At 42.4% G+C, this 5,650-nt stretch overlaps 1 long non-coding RNA gene across 1 annotated transcript; it reads left to right on the forward strand.

The window, feature by feature from the left end:
* The first annotated feature begins 97 nt into the window (after positions 1 to 97).
* On the forward strand, positions 98 to 3,683 carry LOC133219168 (uncharacterized). The gene is made up of 4 exons (XR_009727366.1): positions 98 to 1,558; positions 2,216 to 2,344; positions 2,590 to 2,732; positions 3,257 to 3,683. It is a non-coding gene; the product is annotated as an uncharacterized LOC133219168 (long non-coding RNA).
* Positions 3,684 to 5,650: the final 1,967 nt, after the last annotated feature.

Raw genomic sequence — 5,650 nt, forward strand, 5'->3', positions numbered from 1 at the left:
CGGTTCCGCTGCTGCCGGCCTGATAAGCCCGCCTGGGACAGAGGAAACCGCCTTGAAGCGTCGAGAGGCAGCAGACGAGAATGTACAGAAGGAACACCAACTCTGCGGAAAGAGTTTGAATTTCAAGCTGAAGCAGCAGCCGAAGCAGGAATCACGTACACGAGACACGGGCCTTCCTGAGCTCCCCGAGCATTGGAAACAGACTCTGCTAATTGAACACTAGCCCCAGGACATTGATGTATTCAAGAACCGTTTCAAAACCTACACCTCCTATGCAAATCATGCTGCCATTTTAAAACTAAGTAAACTCAGGCTGTATTGAGACCATGAGGCTTTCTGACCTCGGAATGTCACCCTCTACCCTTCTTTCCATTTTAAGTGGTGGTGCACAGACCCATCTTTTCATTAACTACAACATGTATGGTTTGGCTTTACTTTAAAGACATGTTGCATCTTAGCCTTAGCCAGCCTCAGACTTCCTCTTTGCCAGGCCAGTAACACCACTTCAGTTTCTCATGCTTCCCATTTTCTAGTTGTATTCTACTCAGAACACTCATACATGATGAAATAACTGCTGTGTGTATATGGAGGCGTATTTTCTTATTCCTTGTACTTATATAAAGAAATACTTTACCTGCAAGAGGGAAGCACTTTGGTTTGGATTTAAAAAGTCCCAGGTACGTGTGTGTTGCTCTAAGGCCAGCTTATAAAAGACCATAAGGAAATGCATGTTGCTGTTAGGAAGGCAGGAACAAAGATTTGTGGCTATCCTTAGTTCTAAGTGGAGATGGATCCAGAGCGATTTATGTTATTATGTTCTAGGGGATCAAAGTTTTGTCTTGATCACAGATCTTTAGTTCACCCCTTGTCCACCCTCCACACTTGGAATTTAACCTACTGGAAACCAGTGGGGGTATCAGGAATGGGTTACATATGCTCCTGTGAACAGGTCAACAGTAGACTGCAACCAGCAACACATTAGCGATTGAGAAGTCAGAGTATGGTACTTGTGAAGACTGCAGCATACCGAGGAATACTGAGCTAGGACTGCTGCTGTCCAACACCCTGTGGTACACTGCCCCAGTGGTAGGAGCAATACGAAAAGAGCTATGTGTCTTTTGATCATTGCTGTCATCCGACCAGTCACTATAGCTGTGGCATGTAGATGTTGAAAGTTGGTTCCTTCACTTCTCCCAAGCAGATGCAGTATCTGGCTGGGGAGATCCTTCAGCAAGAATTCTACCATGCATTGATCCAACTTTCTTTCTCATGTAACATTTTGCTTCTTTTATCTTGTACATAAGTTCCCTAAAATACTTATTTTTCCTTCTCCAAATACTTACATTAAGTGCCTCCCTGTTTACAAAATCCTTGACAGTAATTAAATAGCTTATATTTTACAATCTCTGCTTGGTATAATTACCCTACTATTAGTTCTCCCTGTTGACTGTGTTTATCTTCATCTACTGCCATCAGCTCTGATAAAATTTGTAGTGTATGAAGTGCGTTGTACAGTGAAGAACCAGAATTATGAAGGACCTGCAGGTGCTACCACAAGGTAAATAGCTACTAAGATCATTATTATGTATTTCTCAAGTTTTCTAATATATTCAGCAAAGTTTATTAGTCCTTTCTCAATACCTGTAAGCAATGTCTGACATACTAGAGAACTACATCTAAGATTCTACGGACAGAATCCTTGAGGCCATCCTTCCTACGGCTCAGGGACTGGAAGGAAGTAATCTCTAGTTCTGCTTCTGTGATAAAACTGAGGCATTCTGGCAAGCAGACACCATCAGTACTTAAATGATGTCTTTTCTCAGTCACCATCTGTTATGGTCTAACCCTGACATGGTTTCCAGGTGTGGTCTGCAAAGGGCACACAGCCATCACCACTTTCTTTCCATTAGTCAAGTGCTTCTTTGACCTGAAGAAGTATAGTGTAAATAGAATAAGAATAATTACATGGCTGTAACTTTAGCTTGATTTTTTCAGTTGTTTAACAATTTAAAATACCCTATTATAAATGTTCTAATATACCTGTCAGGTGGTATCATTATCATTATTTGTTTAATCTCAATTAAAAAGTGACTATCAGCATATTCCCTTAGAAACCTTATTTAAAGCAACCTAAAGGAAGTTTGTTTTGTGAGAAGAATTATGACTGACCATAGTTATTGCCTGTAATAAGTTTATAATGTCTTCCTGCTCTCAGGATCCCCAGGAGAGGAAATCAGGATAGCACATATTGGCAGATGAGAGCATAATTCTGGCTAGGAGGAGAGCACAAGTGAGAAGCATGTTGAGTCAGTCTCCTCCAAAGATGATCCTTGAAAACCCAAAGGTATGAAGTTGAGTTGTTCCCACTCAGTAGAAAAATCCTCATAAAATAGAGCAGCAATAACTGCACTCACACTTCTTCAGTTTTATGCCTCCCAGGGGCACTGACAATCAGGCAGATAAGTTGTAATTTTACACCTCTTTGCACCAGCTGCTCTTAACCGGTCTGATTTTTACCTGTCACTAAAAGCACCACAGAGAATTCATATGAAAGAACTATTAAAAGCCTGATGTATTTTTCATATGTAGGTTATTTGCATTTCTAATGCTTATTTTGAAGCTTTGCATGAACCAAAAAGTGGAGGTGATAACTCATTAACACGCAAAATCTGGAAGTACAATATTATGGGGAAAAAGGGTTTTTTTTTGAGTTGGAGAACTTAATGCACAATGTAAGTATGTCAGTGCAAAAGCTCTATGAAGAATGTTGAAAACAATCCAAAAAATATAATACAGGTTTCCACAATAATGACAAAAAATGGCTTTCAAAAAACACCCTTTTATAGAGCTTTAATAGGCTATCACCTTTAAGCTGATTCTTCCCCTTTTCCTTTCCCCCGTGTTTTTTTTTTTTTTAATTAAATTAAAAGCTGCTTATATTTCAATTTCATTTCTCCAAATCCTTGTGTCAGTTAATCTGCAATAGGAGAAAGGTGGAAAAACATCTTACAGACAGGCAATGAGAATTTCAGTGGGAGAGGACTAGGGGTATTTTTGACCAAGTTTGTTCCTCTCTAGAAAATGAACGATATGAAGGTTGCTGTAAGCAAATTGTCACTGGTGCTATACAGGAAAATTTTAAATTAAGAATGTATGTGACTGTAGGAGATTTTAAAACCTTAACCATAGCACTGGGAGATAACTGAAATACATATTCTTTTTGTCCCTTTGCTTCACTGTGAGGAGTCTGACTCAGGGACATTGTAAAGCTTTGCAGCAGTGTAGACAAAACAGGATGTTATCGCCCACAGATGAAGGATGTTTGAGTGGCAGCGTTCAATTTCTGCAGACAGTAAAGAGTGTTACAAGAAACAGGAGTCTGAACTGGGGGAATAATTACATATTTCTGCCCCCAGCCACAATTATCTCGGAAGGTCTTTCAGCTCCAAGGGCTGACAGACCTTCCTGTGTATTTGTGCCATGGGCATGGGAGGAAAAAACAGCTGGGCGAGGATGCAGAGCCTGAAGTGTGAGCTGGCAACAGGCCTGTTGCTCCTGCTGCTCTCACAAGGGCTGTGGAAAAGTGAGGATGCCGGGTGGTGCTGGGTGGGACCACCTCTGGCAACAAAGCTGCTGCTGCCTCTCAGGCAGCAGGAAGAGTGGAAAGCTGCAAAGGTGGAGGGTATTGGCAGCTTGTGCAGGGTATATACCTGGCAGCTTCGTAGCAGAGTGTGCTCTGTATACTGTATATGCCTGCCTGCCTTGCCTATGGCTGAAGACATTCAAGGCCAGACTGGATGTGCTTCTGAGGAAGCTGAGGTAGTTGAAGATGTCCCTGTTCTTTGCAGGCGGTTTGGACTAGATGACTGAAGGTCCCTTTCAGCCCAAACTATTATATGATTCTAAGTTGGAATTGATTTAGAAGTATTTACACAGAGATCAAAGACACAAAAGAGTAAGGGGGCCCCTCCTGTTGAGTCATGGGGTTCAGAGTGGACCCCCCTTGCTTCCGAAACCCCTGATGGAGCTTAGGTGCAACTAGGTCCACTCTTGGTCTCAGACTCAGGCAACGGTTTATATCGAAATGGATACATGTATAATCAGTTAGGATCGCCTAAAGAATCAACATCCAGGATACCAGCAAAAGGTGATCTTGATACGAGGTTCTAAAAGTACCAATTCAACCGTACTTGCTATAGGGTATCTAAATCAATTTAGACACACATGAACCCAGATGCAGATAGGTAGATAAAGTTATACCTGTTAAAAATTCCCCCTGAATTCAGTGAAATAGTCACTTCAAATGTCTCAGCATTTCTCAATGGGTGAGGGTTGAACCTTGAGGAGTGGAGAGTCTTTGGCCCAGGGCTCTCATCAGCTTTTGTCAGTGGCCCTCTAAACTTCACAAACTTGAGTTTGTGAGTGTCCCAGGCAGAGAGAGATGCTGGTCACAGCCTACTGTGGTCTGGGAGAGCTCAAAGGGCCTCACTTAGGACAACTGCTCATAAGGTCACAAGATGATGTGCTTTAGTCATCAGTAAATTTCCACCTTGGCCACAACCTGAGTACATATTTACTAGAACTGTCAAAAGTTCTGATAACAATGGCACCATTCCACTTGGGCTACATAGTAGGTGAGAAATGTTCCAAGGCTGTTGGGGGATGACTGATTATTCCTGCTTTTGCTTCCCACCTTGGCCAGGCAACAGGAGTTCCTGACTCTCAGTTTGCTGCTGAGCCAGCTCCTCATCCCCCTGACATTGTAGACATTAGGAAATTAATTGTATGCCCTGAAGAATGGGATGGGAACATACGGGGTGACCTTGATGATACTAAACTAAGGGAAGATGATTCTTTGCTTCCCTCAGATTCCTCTGAATATGTGGCTAGATGCATCATTAAAGCAGAATACATTCCGATTCCAGCTGGCCCTCAACAACTGGCAAAATTCCTAATAGATACAGGAACACAGATCTCAGTATTAACACAACATGATGCCAAGAAGCTGAGTACTACCTGGATGGCAAAGAGTTAAAATTACTGCAGCGAACGGAGCGAGTGTTACCTGCCAAACCACAGTTAATTCATGGCTCCCAGGCCTCTACTTGCTGTGCATTTACAGATGACAATGAAAACAGTTTGGGTTTCAGTGTTTTCAATGGCCAAACCTGGCGCCTGCTGGATGGCAGCATGTGGTCCATTGGTTCAAATGCTGACCCTAGCCCTAACAGAAATCGGGAGCCTACGGTGTGTGTACTCTGCACGGCAGCTGCACACCCTGACTCAAAGATTACAAATGTACCACATACCCTATTTCTGCTGCAGCACTAAAGGGAATTTCTGAAGTCATAGCTGATTTGGAGAAACCACAAATCACCTCCAGAACCCAGTCCCTTTACAAGAGGAGGATAAAAATAAATTTGGGGTGACTTGGGATGGTAAACAATAGACCTTTAACAGAGCCCCACAGGGATATAAACATTCACCCACAACTGCTCATGCTGCACTTGCTGAACATTTACGGTCTCACTTCCTCAACATGTGAAACTGTACCAATATATAGATGATATTCTAATCAGGGGACATTCCCCTGAAAAGGTGGGGGAAGCAGCAACAGCAGAGTAGTAAGCAGTCCATGAAACATGAAGTT

Source organism: Neopsephotus bourkii, unplaced genomic scaffold (assembly GCF_033783945.1).
Source record: "Neopsephotus bourkii isolate Nb327-2 ecotype Australia unplaced genomic scaffold, CSIRO-AGI_Nbou_v1 NB_1328, whole genome shotgun sequence".
NCBI classification, from domain to species: Eukaryota; Metazoa; Chordata; class Aves; order Psittaciformes; family Psittacidae; genus Neopsephotus; species Neopsephotus bourkii.